At 41.5% G+C, this 16,332-nt stretch overlaps 3 non-coding genes across 3 annotated transcripts; 2 read left to right on the top strand and 1 right to left on the bottom strand.

The window, feature by feature from the left end:
- Positions 1–7,492: 7,492 nt before the first annotated feature.
- Trnas-gcu lies at positions 7,493–7,574 on the bottom strand. Its single transcript has one exon. It is a non-coding gene; the product is annotated as a tRNA-Ser (tRNA).
- Positions 7,575–7,995: 421 nt separating this feature from the next.
- Trnar-acg lies at positions 7,996–8,068 on the top strand. Its single transcript has one exon. It is a non-coding gene; the product is annotated as a tRNA-Arg (tRNA).
- Positions 8,069–8,132: 64 nt separating this feature from the next.
- Positions 8,133–8,205, top strand: Trnai-uau. The gene has a single exon. It is a non-coding gene; the product is annotated as a tRNA-Ile (tRNA).
- The last annotated feature ends 8,127 nt before the right edge of the window (positions 8,206–16,332 follow it).

Genomic DNA, 16,332 nt, shown 5'->3' with positions numbered 1-16,332 from the left:
AAACCCTCTGGCTGTGTTTGCTACACCTGTAAGAGCCAACAGCAGACGGAGAACGTAGCGAGAGAGTAATGATAAGACAAAGAGGGGGGAAGAAGAAGAAGAAGAAAAACAATTTGATTGAATGGTGATGATGGTCTGTCTAGCTTCTTCCTGATGTTTTTCTTTCATATGGCCGCCAACATTGTCCGGTCGATTATAATGTCGATAGCATGTTGGATCTTGGCTCTCGCACTGATACCTATTACAAAAAAAAATGTTTTTAAACTATTTCGACCTCCGATTCTCGAATTTGATTTTCTAGTACAGATTTTTCAGTGGCACTCAAAATATCTAAACTGCTGCAAATAGGATGAGATTTTTATTAACGCGTAAACAAAGACAAATTTTGACAAATACTTCGACTTGTCGACAGTTTCGTCCGTCCGTGCCGCCCCCTGACGTGGCACGTCGGCCAGAGGGGGCCTCGTTTTCTTGGTGGGTGTTGGCTCTTCCTCATGTTTATCTATCACGTGGGGTTTGACATGGTCTTGTCAGCTATAATGGAGATAGCATTTTGTATCTTTGCTCTCGCACTGATACCTTTTACGAAATATACGAAATTAATAATACGAAATAATACGAATTCCTCATGTTTATCTATCATGTGGGGTTTGACATTGTCGTGTCGGCTATAATGGAGATAGCATTTTGTATCTTTGCTCTCGCACTGATACCTTTTACGAAATATACGAAATTAATAATACGGAATAATACGAAATTAAATACGAAATTTTTACAAATACTTCGACTTGTCAGCAGTTTCGTCCGCCCGTGCCGCCCCCTGACGAGGCACGTCGGCCAGAAGGGACTCGTTTTCTTGGTGGGTGTTGGCTCATCTTCATGTTTATCTATCGGGTGGGGTTGGACATGGTCGTGTAGGCTATAATAAAGATAGCATTTTGTATCTTTGCTCTCGCACTGATACCTTTTACGAAAAAAAAAATTGATTAACGATGGCAAGTACAGGCCGTTAACGATTTACCTCGTATGTCCATGGACTCGGTGGATCCTCATTTTCTCCTTTCCCGCGAGCCCGTTCTCGAATTTTACTTCGCAATTTCTCCCTTCTTTCAGAATCCAACATGCTACCTAAATTTGAACCTTTGTTAATATTTCAAGCCAAAAGCTAAAATTGATTATCTTATCCCCTTCCTGTTTATCCCCTTTTTGGGTAGCAACAGCTATGGGGTAAGCGCCGGACTCGTAAGCGCCGAGCAGTGCTATTTGAGTGGCACTTGAAATGCAAATAGGAAAAGACATTATTATTAACAACAACAAAGAAAAAGCTTAATAAATTACCTAGTTTTACTCTTTGAATGATCCGTTTCGTCCGACAAAGTGTTTACTGCACTTTTCTCTCCTTAGTCTGGTACTTAAGGTTTTTGTTCGTGTTACTATCGGTCACATCGCCAAGTGCCTTCCTTCTCTTAGGCTTAGGCTTAGGCTTAGGCTCAGTCTCAGTCTCGGGCTCAGTTTCTCCTGTATGATATTTGTTGATGTGCCTTTTTATGTTACGTTTGTGTTGGAATGTTACGTAACACCAACCATTTGATGTCAATGGGCATTGAAATCTGAAAAAAAACAAAATTTAATTAATTGAAATGACGATAAAGGATATCGGATCCTTTACATTTTATGTATTGCTAGTCGGTGATCCTTCATTTCACCTTTCCCCTCGAGTCCTTTAGGATATTTCACGTCACAGATCGTTCCATCATCATTATCAATTAAACAACATACCTAAATTTGATTTAATGTGAAAGTGGATTAAAACCTTTAAGAAAAAAAGGTTAAATTTTTTTACCATGTTATCGACTTCTTTGGCCCCTACAAACTTGTTGACCACAGCTTCGGCCATATTGTAGAAAATCTAGGGAAAGAGCGAGCTATCATATATTCATAAAGACTATAGACGGACAAGCTGGCAAGCTCTCGGGCCAGCCAAAAAGGTGAGTAACGAAACGACAGTTGATCATTACCGTTCCCTCTTCGAACCCACCCGAAACGAATCGAGCCCGACGAAGAAAAGAAACGAAAAAAAATTGATCGTTTTTTATTTCGGTAGAAAGGAAATAGCTGAGAGCGCAGGTTGGGAACGAATATTAAGTATAATACGATCCCCATCAAACTAATCCCATCAAACATTGCCATTTTTCTCGATCTCTGCTGCCTTTTTTTGCGCGTTATGGGTTCGATTCAGACGGAAAAGAGCACTTTTTTCCAGCAGTAACTGAAGTCACTTAACAAGATCACAACCTCCTATCCTTCATCTGAAAAAAAAGAAGGGAAGAAGAAAAAAAGTCCAATAGAGACCTCCTCCCTCACATCACACCTCCCTCCTGGGATCCTCCTAAAAGGCTCTTAGCCTCCCAAAGATTACGGAAATCATGGGTTGAATTCTGCAACAAACTTGAATATATCCTCCTAAAAAAATTTTATTAGTAAGAGAAATAAAATATAGAACAATATAACTCATTTTTAAGTCAAAATTTTGTTGCTCGAGGATGGTACAGTCTAACACAGTGATTGTTTCTTGCTTTGAGGCATTTTCGATTTCCGATTCTTTAATTCTCAGAATTAAAATCATCAAACCATTTTCAGCAAACCAATTTAAAGGGAAGCCCAGACACCGGCGTGGAGAAATGACCAGACCCTGGCGATCCCATAGGACGTAAAAGACAACTTTCTTTCTGGTGTTTCCTCATAGTTTGTTTGGAAACAAATGAGGCTCGACATTGACAAATTTCACTAAATTTCAAACTCAGATATATATAGATATTAAAAAACAACTAAAATAAACATACGGGTTGTGAGTCTTCTTGTGTAAAGCTGCATAATATTTAGAAGTTGACTTGTGGGAACAGTCTTTCATTTCATACTCTGCCGTTCATCGCGTGGGAGAAATACAAAAGATGGTTAAGAGACGGAATATATATATGTGTGTGTGTGTGTGTGTATAAAGGAGGAGTTATTTCAACGTCAAGCGCGCTCTCTCCGTCTGAATGTCAAAAGAGGCCGTCGCATCGGCCTGTGTGGAATTGTAATCCATTATGCCAATCCCCATGTAGACTGTTGGAAATTGGAATTCCTCTTATGTCAATAAATTAGTTAAACATTGCGTTACGCTCGGCCCTGTCCTGACCCACAAGCCAGATCTCAGCTCTCTTCGTTCGACCGTTCTTCTTGCCTTCGTGCCCCTTACTGCCCTTTTTCTCTCCCCTATTTCCATTCGATGGCCAACCTCCGTCGTAAACTCGAGGCCACATCACGTTGATTCCTTCACCCAAATTTCCCTTCCTAGAACCCAGCCTCCCCTATAATTCAAGATCATAACAATTGTGTCAGGCAGTTTACAAAGATTGCTGTTGCTGTCACCCAATGTTTAAGTTCATTTTGTACTTGTTTTACATTTTTGGATTTTTCACGAGCAGAAGTAACTTCAAAAATCAAACCGCACTGAAAACCCTTTACTTCTTGTTGTTGTACTACTGGAGCTTAGTGGTGGGGTGATTTTGATTTAATAAGAACAAACAGAACAATTGTAGCACTCATATGTGCTTTTAACAAAGGAACGATTGAAAAATTCAATGTTGAGAAAACAATGCCTTACATTTTTTTTTTGCGCCAATGTGATATGGTCAAATGGGCTGTTTTTTTTTACATTTCCTTGATTTGACTGCTTCGTTTCAACCACTCAAGGGAGTTACGGGACACCCCTAGGTGGCACAGGTTATAGCAAATCGAGAAACAAAAGCAAATTTTTCTATGAAAAGATTCGTTTGTCAACTGCTCACTACCATCAAACAATCAATCAACAGATTGGAACTTTGCAACAATATGATGATAGATGCCTGATGGCAGCCAGGCAAAATCTATTAACTAATTATGGCTGTTTTGTTAATAATTGCATTGCACCATAGCATACTACATTTGGTGGAGTAGGTTAAGCATTGCAGACTTAGTATGGTTTTTTGGCATTACACCTAAAACAAATTGTTAAAAGCGATTTTTAATGAGCTTTATTAATACCAATAATGTTTTCTTACTCTGTGTAAAACCCACTCAAGAAAAAATAAAGGGATCCTATTTCTGTTTAATTTCAATGTAATTTAGTATTTAAAAAAAATCTATTGAAAAATCGGTGAACCGTCGAAATTTCTTTGCGCGTTTTAACATGGCGCTTATGGGGAAACGAAAAGTTTTAAATCTCTCCCATTTGTAACCTAAACAACCTAAAAATACAATCTTAGTCTCGTTTAATTCATTATTTCTTCTATTTCAAGTTTATATAAGTTTTTTGAAGGCGGGATCGATTTAGTTATTCATGTTTTTATAGAGTGGTTCGAGGTTGCCATCTTGGTTAGCTTTTACCCCCGGTTTTGTGCAACTTCAAACAAAAAATCTTTGACGTTGTCCATAAGAAAAGGGTACGAAAGGAAGGACAGTCAAGGAAGGGATGAATAGAGTGGGGAAGAGAGGGGTTGGTCCCTCTTTTTTTCACTCTCCTTTTTTTCTTTCCATTCGTTCACTTTCTTATAGGTTTCAATCCAATCGTCAATTTCAGTTTTAGTAATCAACACACCCGCTGGGGGCTTCTAGTCATTGCCGCTGCAATTTATTATATACCCTACGTTTTCACATTTTCTCAAGTGTTCAGTATTAGTGTTGAACACACCCGCTTGGTTTTGAAATGACACCAATGAAGTAAACAAAGCAGAAGCATATAGAGTGGTTCGAGGTTGCCATCTTGGATGGGTTTTAGCCCAGTTTGGTGCAACCGCAACCCAAAAGCATTGACGTTGTCCATAAGAAAAGAGTACGAAAAGAAGAAAAGTCAAGGAAGGGAAGAATGGAGTGGGGAAGAAAGAGGTCGGTCCCTCTTTTTTCACTCTCCCTTTGTCTTTCCATTCGTACAGTTTCTTATGGACAACGTCAATGCTTTTTTGTTTGAGGTGCCACCAAACTGGGCTAAAACCCATCCAAGATGGCAACCTCGAACCACTCTATATATGTGACGCACCAAGCGAGTGTGTTAAACACTAATTAGCGCTCCCACCCGGATTGCGTTTGATTGGAATCAATTCGAATTGATTCGAATCGATTCAACTTGAATTGCGTTTTTTGAGATTTTTCGAATATTCAGTTCAACTCGAATTGAAAAAATCCAAATTCATATTAATTTGAATTGTGATATTTTTGGGTAAATATTCATGGAAATTTACCTAAATATTCATTTCCCGATTCATGAATATTCATTGTAAATATTCACGAATATTTGGGTCAATTCGTGTCAAATTTGACAACATTTTTGCAAATATTTATGGTTTCAATTTCGACCACTAGATGAGCCGACTCTTTTTTCAATAAACGGAGGGGATGGGTATTGTTTGGGTTCTTTCAAATGGACAAGTATTCTATTATTATTGAATTATAACTAAATCCAGTCGATTTATGTGATATTCTACTGCAATTAATTAAAACAAAAAATTATCGATGTTTTAGTGTAATATATCTTGCCTAAAAAACAATTTTTTTTTTTTTTAATTTTTCTTCATTTCATTCGAATCGATTTGAATTGAGTTCATGGCAATTTAAATCAATTCATATTCAACTCAAATTGCGTTTTCAAAAAAGCAATTCAGCTCGAATCGCGATTTTTGACGCGAAATGATTCGAGTGGGAGCGCTAAAAAGTAATAATAAATTCAATTCATGTTAATGACTTCCCAGATAGGAATTATTGTCCCAAGGCGGGACCAAAGCCGTGCGGATGGTGCGGTGGGCACAGGGGAATCTCTAAGATGTCCCATTGCGAGCCCTTATTTGAACACGTTACTCATTTTCATCTTGTCGGATACGTCATTTTTTACTCCCTCTCGTAGAAGTCTCTGATGCGTCCCGTTTTTATTTTTTGGCTCCTTCTCGACACTTGGAAAATTTCGGAGAAACTGTCTTTGTCTTTTCGCGGCAAAGTTTGATTCTAAAATTCCATTATAAGCTTTATCTTCAAAGCTCAGATATGATTTCGTGGCCCATCTGTATAGTACTGGCTTCTCACCACGATGATCCGGGTTCGATCCCCGGGTCAGGTTCCATATTTCCTCAACTATGATGGTTATATGCAGTTGAATTATGATGTGTGCCTGGTAACCCTTTGCATACTCTGAAAAATAAACTTTGTCCGGATATCCGGAACACCGTTCGTGAAAAAATGTCGGCACAGCAAACACGCATAAGAAAAAAGGAGAGTAAAGAAAAAAGGAACGAAATTCAGAGTCCAGAAAAAGATTTATTATTAATGACTTCTTGAGATCCTTTTTCCGTCCCAAGTACGTCTAAAGTCCATCCAATGGGACGGGATAAGGACCGCTATGAGATCCCGGCGAAGCGGACATTGGTCATACGTAAAAGACGTTCTAGGAATGTAAACTTGGGAATCTGCTATGTGCCAAGTACATCCCAGACGTCTCAAAGTGACGTGTTTTGGGCGTCTATGGGACTGCAGTGTGCTATCTGGGTTCAGTAGTAAAGACATGATTCAAACCTGATCACTTTCTGTCCAAAACAAGTAGTTGTTCTTACAATTAGTATTATTCGTTAAATAACATGGGTATATAGCGCAATGGATAACGCGCCTGACGATGGATCAGGGGATTCCAGGTTCGACTCCTGGCAAGCTCGATTTACTTGCGTTCCAAGGAAGGCAGTTGGTACCACTTTGTTATAGCGTTCAAGGACAATGACGGCCACGATAGCGCAGTAGGCAACACGCGAGTCTCATAATCTCGAGGTCTCGAGTTCGAACCTCAATCGGGGCATTTGTTTCATTTTACCTCTTGTTAAAACTCAAGTCCAACTTGAGAAGGAGCATCGTTTTGAAAAGGATAGAAAGAGTTGTGGTGTTTACGTCGATTATGGTTTTTACGTCGATGGGGTTGTGCTCGCCACTACGAAAGTGTTGTTTGCTAATTGTAGGCTGTTTGCAAGATATAGTGTCCCTCGGATGTATTTGGGGATGGATGCAAACAGACATACTTTGAAGTGGCAATGGCGGTGACTTGAAGAAATAACGATTTGCAACGAACATGTACAGCACCCTCCGACAGCCTGGCGTAATAACGTACTGTTGTACAATAACTCACCATAATCATGTACCCTAATCCATCAGCAACGCAGTGCATAAACTCTAAAAGAGAGGGTTGCACTGTGGGAAAAAGTCTTGACTGGCCTTTCTTGCAACGATCTCGCTATCTAGTAAAAAAAGGTCTTACCGAGATTTCAACTCAGATTGTCAGAGTCAGTGTCTGAAGTGCTAACCATTACACCATAGAACCTTGATAAATTTCCTACCGTGGCTTGAAGACTAAGTTTCTACATTGAAATGCTATGAACCTCTGATCACTGCATAGCAATTGGAGTGCGTTATAGTTGCCAATATCTCTAACTACTCCTTTCGACGAGGATGGGATTCGAACCCATGCGTGCAATGCACAATGGATTAGCAATCCATCACCTTAACCGCTCGGTCACCTCGTCGACATTTTATTCCTTAACGTTTTTCATCTAAAGCCAGATTATCTCAGTTTATCTGCACCATTGAATTACAGAATAATTATACCGTATCGAACACCACCACATATCTAGTACACATCCCACGTTTCAAGCCCGATGAGGGAACGTATGAAGTATAAGATCGTATGAACAGTAATAATAAATTCAATTCTTGTTAAAGGCTTAAAACAAGACTTCACTAGTAAAGACATGATTCAAACCTGATCACTTTCTGTCCAAAACAAGTAGTTGTTTCTTACAATTAGTATTGTTCGTCGTGTAACATGGGGTTTGTTTAAAGGCTTAAAACATGACTTCACTAGTAAAGACATGATTCAAACCTGATCACTTTCTGTCCAAAACAAGTAGTTGTTTCTTTCATTTAGTATTGTTTGTCGTATAACATGGGTTTGTGGCGCAATGGATAACGCGCCTGACTACGGATCAGGAGATTCCAGGTTCGACTCCTGGCAAGCTCGATTGACTTGCGTTTCAAGGAAGGCAGTAGGTACCACTTTGTTATAGCGTTCAAGGACGATGGCCGCCTCGATAGCGCAGTAGGCAGCGCGCGAGTCTTATAATCTCGAGGTCGTGAGTTCGAACCTCACTCGGGGCATTTGTTTCATTTTACCTCTTGAAAAAATTCATGTCAAACTTTAGAAAGAGCAAAATACTAAACTGTGCTTCGCTTTGAAAAGGATAGAAAGGGTTGTGGTGTTTACGTCGATTATGGTTTTGTAAGGCTCGTTCCAGCCTTACTTTACTTGTAAGAAATGGAGACGCAACGACTTGTACGAGGATGACGTTTGTATTTGAATACACGAGATTGAACATAAAAGTACACGAATGCGACTATTCAATATCAGAATAATAAGAGAGAAAGAGTTTACCAGCGTGAAGGCCTGCTCGGAGAAGACTGGTTATACAAGGGAAACAAGGGGGCTTTTATACTGGTCAAGGCGGAAGTCAGCGTCGTAGATTGATCTCTTTATTGCCGTTATTGCCGTGTTGGGATTGATACTCTGGCTGATGTCGATATCACGGTGTTGGGAATGGATACCTCCCGTGTGTCGACATCAGGGTGTCAGCAAGGGATACTTCCCGTGAGTCAGCCTCACGGTGTCGGCACTGGATACCTTCCGTGAGTCAGCCTCACGGCGTCGGCACTGGATACTTCCCGTGAGTCAGCATCACGGTGTCCGTGAGCGGATCCTATTTGCTCAACGGACTCGTTTGTGCAGACGTCTTTTGAATTGCGCGCTTATGGCTGACTGTGCTATAGATGCGCCGCTTGTTTGCTGGTTGCGGGTGCCCTCCCGTGGCTGGGTTCGGGTACTACTCTCTGCCAGAGCGGTGAGTTAACCCGATCCTTACACACTCCCCCCCTTTAAATTTGCACTCCCGGGCAAATAAAATATTAAGCTAAGCTAAGGATCGGTTAATAGAATGCATTGAAAAAACATTTAAACAGGTAATGTACGATAATTTCACAGCTTTTACGGCGCTGTACAATACATATGCATGGGGTGGCCTTGAAACTTTCATCGGAATTTATCTGCCCGCCGGCTACTGCAGTGTCACGTATGCGCGACTGGTACGCGTTGGTTACACTGGCTCGTCGTCGGCTCTTTTGTTTCTTTTTCTTGCGCGTTTTTTCAATAATTCGCCTTTGATTAAATGACATCGCCTTCTTTTTTTTTTTTTTTGTTCCTTCACCTTTGATGGTTTCAAGATTTTTCGACTTTCTATAATGGCATCATGGGGCATAACATGGATATCATGGGACATAACATGGTTATCATGGGACATAACATGGTTATCATGGGACATAACATGGTCGTAATGGAAAAATAGGTTAATTATTGAAGCTAAAAATGTAGCGTAAACAATTTGAAATACAACATACATGTGCTCTATATTGTCATCCTCTTTGGTTAATATTTCTACTTCTTAAGCTTTGTAGTAGGACAAAATACACATTTTTTTTTTTTTTTTCTTTTAGCATTGTGTTACATGTTATTGGTGTGCGTCCTGTTTCTTGGATATATATGTATATAGGGGGAAGCATAGTGTAAATGTATTCTTTTTTTTTTTGTTTGGTCTTTATACGATCTTTTAGCTACTTGAAACGAGAATTTGGTGGGTGTCCTTACTTGCTGACGATGGTTTAACGGGTGGTCCTTTTATTTTCGTCAGAGATTTCACTATTTCTGTTCATTGCCTATTTCGCCTCGCCCTAGTGCGCATCTATCGTTCTTTTACTTTGAGTGAAAAAGTTGCACCTCTCTGATCTAACTTTAAAAATGGTGCGCCCCAAAAGATTTAAGCGCGTCGCTTATGCGGAGTCCTCCGCTAGTTCTATTGTGGGGATTCCCCAGTTGCCCTCCACTTCGGTAGTTCCCCCCCTCGTCATTCGGGTTCGTCCCGAATCACCTCGAATTGTTCCGTCCGCTGGCCCTTCTGGATTCGTTCAGCCGCCGTCTCGAAGCCAAGCTGGCTCCGTTGTGCCTCCGGCGGCTTGTCGTTCCGGCCCATGTCGGCCGACGGCTAGGAAAAGTTGTGCGGTGCCTTTGCGTGTCCCGGCGGGTGGCCTTTCCGGCCCATCCGTTGTCGAGTCGTTTGTGCGACCGACCAGCCCGGCCCGCTCGGCTTTCCGGGCGTTTGTAGCCACCCCGGTGCCTCAGCCCCCGCCCGCGTCGCCGTCCGGAAGGGTGCAAAGCGCAGGTGGTATGCCAGCGCTTGTCCCCATCCGACCGCCGACGTTGGTGTCTCCGAGTGTTTCGGTTTCCGGCTGCCCGACGCCACTGGTGTCGTCGGAGGGCTCCTCTTCTTCGAGCCCTTTAGAGCCTTTTGACTTTGAGACCCAGTATTCGCTTGAGGCGAATTACCTGGCCTCTCTGCTGACTAGTGAGTATCTAAATCGTTTTGTTGCCACCTTTTTTTTTTTTTTTGTTTTATGTGTTAACTGACTACTTTTCTTTCTCTTTTTTTTTTTTTTTTTTTTTTTTTTTAGGCTATACTACGCAGGAACGCATCGCGGCATACTACGCCTTTCGGCGTCATATGGATGCTCATCTATCTAATCTAGAACAGGACGACCAATATCGGATTCTTCCCCCTCATCGGGACAATTGATTGTCTGTTCAAAAAAATTTTTTTTTTTGGTTGAAACTTTGTATTTACTATGTCTGCCGTCAAATAAAACAAGGTTTTCTTTCAAATTCATTTTGTTTTGTTTCTTTTTTTTTCGTTGGCTATTAAAAAAAATTTTCTTCATGTATTCTCCTGCCTTCGATCAATAAAAGTTTTTAATTCTGACTTTTCTTTTTCGCTTCGTATTATTTTTTTTTTTTGAAAGAAAGCAGTACAAAAAAAAAATGGCGTAAAAATGGGAAAAAAAAAATGGGACGAAAGCTATACTAGAGTAAGACGAGGTAAAATGTATGGCTCAATAGGACAAGAAAATGAAGTATAAAAATGCGTTGGATCAATAGGAAAATGGAGTATAAAAATGCATTTAATCAATAGAAAAATGGCGTGTAAAATGCGTTAAATCCATAGGAAAATGGAGCGTAAAAATGCGTTGAATCAATAGAAAAATGGAGTGAAAAAAATGCGTTAAATCAATAGGACAAGGTAATAATGTGTCCGTTCTATTTGTTACTACGGTTAAACATAGGGGGAAATGCAATGACCTTCTTATCATTACACGTACAATACTTGGTTACTCGTCGTCTTCGGTGTCCATCTCCTGCTCTCCTACCAGCTGTTGTATTCCGTTTTCTACGATATCGCCATCGTACGCGAGTCGTCTTATTTGGTCCAGATTTCGGCGGGCGGCTGTTGCTGCCTCCCGTAGGCGCAACAATATACGCCTAAGTTGTTTTAGGTAACTCGGCAGAGTCCTATTTTCTGGATCGTAGTCCTTTTCTTGTTGATTTTCTTCACCTCTTCTTGACTGTGGGCGGTCGTGACTCACCGTCACTACCGGAGAAGATTGAGTCAGCTCCCAATTTTCTTGTTCTTTCATCAGATCTTCTATTTCCTTGTTTGTTGTATATCCGGATGTTCTTTTCATCTTGATCGGCTGAACGTGCACGCCGGACGGCGGTCCTTCTGGTGAATCTGGTGACTCTTGAATTTCTTGATTTTTCTTCTTGCTTGGCGTCCTGCAAAATTCTTCCCATTCTTGAATTATTTCTTCGGCTAGGTCTTCATTTCCGGGGCCTGCTTGGCTGCTTCCTCCGACTTGCCGTGTCTCTTTTGCCCATTCTTCTCTTCGGGTCACCATCGTTTCCGTCCGCGTTCTATAGGTTGGTGTCTTAAGAATTTCTGGTGCGTGAATGACCGTTAATACCTTGTATTTGTTTTTTCGTGCCGCATCGTCCGCGCTCGCCGACCTTGAGCGTGGCCGCAAGTTGTATCCGGGTCCGTGCAGCTCTTCTTCTTCGGCTCTTTCTCCTGCTGGGTCGCGTCTCATCATTTTTGGAAAAAATCTTTTCTGTTGCAATGTCTATTGTTGGCCGATGCGCTGCTGCTTTCTTACTGCATCGTTTTAATGTGTAGGCGTTCGTCTTTATATACCGACTTTCTGCTGACTGGCTTGTTTGATTGCATTTGGCTATTTGTTTGCAGCTGTTTGATGCTGCGTAGGCGTTCGAGCTATTTGAATGCGATACTCTGCGTGTTAATTAGTTATCTGGCATATGACTACGGATGTGCAACTGATATGCTGCTATATATATATTCTTCGAATGATGAGTCTTGCAACCGTTAACCTATGGCAGATCGTATGTTGCTATATGCGTCCGTCTTTGACGGCGCGATCGTATGGCCTGTGTGTTGTTCACAGAAGGGGGTTGGGCTTAGCTTTTTCCTTTGCCGACGATGCTCATTGGCTGTGGGCGGGCCAATGGCGTTGGGTTTGGGATTTTATGCGGCCGGTCCCTCCCTTTTTGTGATGGCCGCTCGGCTGCAGTTGCATTGACTCTGTCTTTCTTTCTTTCTTTCCTTGGCTTTTCTTATGATAGGCTTGTGTGTTGATGATGCTTGATGGGTGAATTTTTTAATGATTAATTGATACATATATATTCGGTCATTTGGTCTGTTGCTTACGGTGGGCTCATTAGTTGATTTGCCTGAAGCCGTAGAGCGAACTCTGTCAGCTCTTTTTGATGCTTTATCTGCTTTAGTCTAAAATAGGCCAATGCCAGACAGGCAAATGATGCTATTGGGATGATCACTGTTGCTGATATTAAGCTCGTTTTTAATGATGTGGTCCAGTTGCTCAGGCTCCAAAATCGCGACTCAGCGTGTTTATTTAATGTGATCTCTGAAATTGATTCTCCATTGTCTTCGTGGATCCTTGTTATCAGCTCGTTTATAACATTTTGTTGCTCGAATTCGCTCGTTTCGTAGGCTTTGTGTTGCAGTAGTTGATACTCCAGCTCGTTGTCATCGAGATCTGGGAACTTTTGTTGTAAGTTGATCGTTGCCAGGTGGTAGGTTGGATATACTCTTGTATAATTCTCAGATGTGCTATTCCAGGAATACGAATGACCATTTAAATTAATTATCTGATCCTTCCAGAAGCATTCTTGGAATGGGTGGAGCGAATAGCCATCCCGACCGACAGTATAATTGTCGAATCGAGGCTCGAAACCGCACTTCGTTTTCTGTCCTCGAATGGTGACATTCTTCGCTTCACATTGTTGAATTATCAAGTGTACTCCGTTTGGTTTCAATCGACTACAAATAGGTAAGTTGTTAGCCATAGCTGCCTGCAATCCATTATTTTCTGCCAGTAGTTGTGTCGTATATTTTCTGAGCTGTAAGTTGCCGCAGTATATTTCTTTTATTTCCTTCAGCAGTGCGTTTTCTCGTTCTAGTGTTTTATCTTCGATATATTGATGATGTTGAGCCAATAGTGGTCCAATTTCTTCTGTTTTGCCACTTGTTTTCCTCCTCTCGGGTTCGAATATCCACTGCTGGTTTGTTTTTGTGGGTGAGCAATTTACCGCCTTTACTCGCTTGTCTTCGTAGGCCTCCAAACAATAAACACCGTCTGTTAGTGCTTTCGTTTGTGGATTCCAAACAAGGGGTATTATTGGTCTGTAGTTCTTGCGTCCTGAATCGCCTATGTAGGGCAACTTTTGTTTATCGCAACTTTCTTTTATTCTTTGTAACTTGTGGTCGAAAAAGCCCATGCAAAAAGTTGGATTTTTAAAATATTGCACGACTAGCGTTTGGGAGATTTTATACCATTGCTCATCCACCGGCCTGCACTGATCCAATTCTAGTGTCTGAAAGCTCAAACACATTCCGTGTTGACGGTTAAATAATTGCATGCCCTCTTTTTTCGCTCTGTTGGGCAGCTCGATATATCCGTTTTTTAAGTTTGCTAATTTGTGAAACGTGTGATTGCAGAATTCATACGTTTTGTCTTCATAGTGAAATTCCAATTGGTTTATTTCATCTACTAGCTTGAAAGATCCGTCGTCTTGTTTTGTCGCGGTCCCTGTTGCGCATATTACTTTCTTTAATTTACATTTTTCGTCTTTTTGTAGGGTCGGTGTCTCCCAGATGATGGTGACGTCGCGGGATACTACTGATGTCTCGTCCGTTTTGTTTGTCAACACGCCGAACGGAGACATCACAGGGCAGGTAAGACAATCTCTATGTAGTTTTATCTTCTTTGTTGCGCAGTTCTTTTTAGTTTCGACTACCTCTTGCATCCAGGTGCCTTTTTGTGTAGGGTTTCCTTTGAATTCGTAAGCATTTTCGTTTAGCTCTGTCATCTTGTTGCCATCGCAAACATGACTTTTAACTAGTTGCCTACACTCGTCTGCCGTAGTCACGGACGTGACCATGGTGTCGATTGTGTCGAATGAGCCAAAAAAATATCCAGACGTTGTCCTTGTTTTTCGCCATGTCATGCATAAATCTGCGCTCCACACGGTGTGTGGTTCTTCCGTTACATAAAAATCATACGCTTCTATCACCGATTGGGTTGAAGTGATGTTATCGTCGCAATACGAGGGTAGGTTGATGTCCATCAAGCCGATTACTTCTGCGCGTCCGCAGTCGCATACGGTAATGTTGTTTCCTCCCGTCGTTTGAGAACTCGCTCCAATGATGAGTAGTACGAAGAACATCTGTAAGGGAAGGCGTTGCAGATTTGTATTGATTGGTGAAATACTTGTTCAACACTAAAGGTACAGAGAGGAGGGATGTGATCCTTTTTTTTTTTTTTTGTTTTGTTTTGTTTTGTTTTTTTTTTTTTTTTTTTTTTGATATCCTTCCTTCTGTTGTTCCTCTAGTTTCTTCTTGTTTGTACGACGAAATCCTTGTATTTTCTTGGGAAGATGACTTCTCGCGTGAGTATTCTTCTTGGCGCTGCGACCTTAGTACCAGCATTTGTCACAGCAGTTTTTGAAGCTGTGACTCTTGCTTGTGTTACAGTCGCTGTCGCCGCTGAATCTCCTTTGCTCTCTTGTGCTTCATTCCCTATTATAGGTTGCGGATTTTTGGTGGCTGCTACTCGAGCATCAGATTTTTCCTTAGCGTTCGATGACGCTAAGGTCATTTCTTTTGCTCTCGTCGCGGCCGCCGTTGAATCTCCTTTGCTTTTTTGTGCTGCATTCTCTTTTACAGGTGGCGGGTTTTTGGTGGCCGTTACTCGAGCATTAGATTTTGCCGTAGCCTTTGTTGACGCTACGGTCATCTCTTCTGCTCCCGTCGCGGCCGCCGTTGTTGCTTCTTGATTCTGATTTTCATTTGTGTGTATCCTGTTGTTTGGGTTGTTGTCAACTGGCGCTCGAGTGCGTGATTCCACGACAGTCAATTTTTTATCAGCTGTGAGGGTTTCACTCACTCTCGTTCCGGTTGCTTCTGAAGCTGCTTTTTCAATGTTGTCTGTTTGTTTTTCACTGTTACACTTTTTCATTCGATCCACATGCGTGACGTATTCTTTTCCTTTCGGCGTCAGCAATTTATAGTTCACTTCTGATTTCTTTTCTAGTATTGTATACGGTCCTTTCCACCTCATGTTGAATTTTCCTGGGATATCTTCGTCCACTTTTATCATTACTTTGGTGCCTACGTCGTATGTCTTTGCTGCTTTCACTTTTCTGTCGTAGTATTGTTTTTGAATTTCTTGGGCTTCCATTAGGCGGTCTCTTGCCGTTGATTTTGCCAAGGTCCACATTTTGGCGAACGCCATATTTGGATCCGTTATGAGTTCGTTTCTTACCGGTGCTAGAACGTCTCCTGGTTCTCTTGCATCTCTTCCATACATTAAGTAATGCGGTGTATATCCGGTGCTGGCGTGTACCGACGTGTTGTACGCGAATGTCGCATGTGAAATGTAGTCGTCCCAATTCGTCCGTCCTTTTGACAGATAGCTGGCCAACATGTCTGTCAAAGTACGGTTGAATCTTTCGACTAATCCGTCACAGCAGGGTCTGTACGCAGTCGTTTTCTTTCTTTTTACACCAAGTTGACTGTAGAAATCGTCCATTGTTTTTGATAAGAAATTTGTACCTTGGTCCGTCAGTACTTCTTCTGGTACTCCATGCGTTAAGATGATTTTATCTCTGAACGCTTCATGGACACTATCCCCCGTTTGATCTTTCATAGCTGCTGCTATCATATACCTTGTTGAATACTCGCCCATCACGAGTATATACTTATTTCCTTTTTCTGTGAGGTCCATTGGTCCTTGAATGTCCATTGCCATTAGTTG

The sequence above is a fragment of the Daphnia pulicaria genome, chromosome 1 (genome assembly GCF_021234035.1).
Source record: "Daphnia pulicaria isolate SC F1-1A chromosome 1, SC_F0-13Bv2, whole genome shotgun sequence".
NCBI classification, from domain to species: Eukaryota; Metazoa; Arthropoda; class Branchiopoda; order Diplostraca; family Daphniidae; genus Daphnia; species Daphnia pulicaria.
This window is presented reverse-complemented; position numbering and strand designations above follow the sequence as displayed.